This window comes from Cynoglossus semilaevis, chromosome W, assembly GCF_000523025.1.
Source record: "Cynoglossus semilaevis isolate Cse_v1.0 chromosome W, Cse_v1.0, whole genome shotgun sequence".
NCBI classification, from domain to species: Eukaryota; Metazoa; Chordata; class Actinopteri; order Pleuronectiformes; family Cynoglossidae; genus Cynoglossus; species Cynoglossus semilaevis.
Window position 1 is genome coordinate 15,782,099 of NC_024327.1, and position 997 is coordinate 15,783,095.

Below are 997 nucleotides of genomic sequence, written 5' to 3' on the forward strand. Positions count from 1 at the left end.
TTTTTTGTCAACCAGATAGCAGTACTCATTGACATTTCTTCTTTTGCGTTTTCATTGATATTTCTAGGATTAAACAGTTTTAACACCCCCAGCCCCAGTGGAAGACAACTGATAGAGACACAGCTCCCCCGTCTCGTGTGTGAACACATACTATCCGAACACCTCAGGAGCGCGCCCTAGGGAAGTTTACAAGATGTAAGTTCTATGAGTGTGCATGTGCTGCCCGAACTGCCCCGACAGCATATAAGCAAGCAAAGCAAGAAGGGGGTCGTTCTTCCTCTCCGGATCGTCTCTGAAGGTGGTAAGAACCCAGAGCTCTGTTTGCCTCATTTTACTTCAATAAAGCTTTTATTTTTGAGCTACCGTCTCATCCTTCCTCATCAACGAATTCGGGGGAACGCACGGAAGAAGTGTCGTCCCGACAATTTACAATCAATCGTACCATGTCCAAACACTGTGGCTATGGTTTCCCTGTATCAGCTACTGTTTTAGCAAGTGGTTGTTTTATCGTGCCATTTTTTCTTTCTACCAATCCAGCACTTTGTGGATGGTAAACTGCATGTAGTTTATCCGTAATGCCATAATCTGTCAACAGGCTTCTTACACATGCTGCTGTAAAATGTGTCCCATTATCTGAGTAGATAATTTATAGGAATCCATATCTTGGAAATATCGCTGTTTTCAAAACTTTGCATGTGAACTCAGCATTGAAATTAGCAGTTGGATAAATTTCAGTCAGTTTACTGAAGGCACAGACAATGACTAAACAATATTATTGATTTTGTGATTTGTTTAGTTCAATATAGTCCATGTGTTGATGTTTAAAGGGTTCCTTAGGCATCGGAAATGTGCCTTGTCTTGTTCTTACAGCTCCTTGAGCATTATGTTTTAAACATATTATGCACTGTTGTACATGCTTTTGTGCAGCTTTTTGAAAATTTGGACAGTAAAAAACTTGTACTGCACCAATCATCCCTGCTGTTGTCACATGGCACTG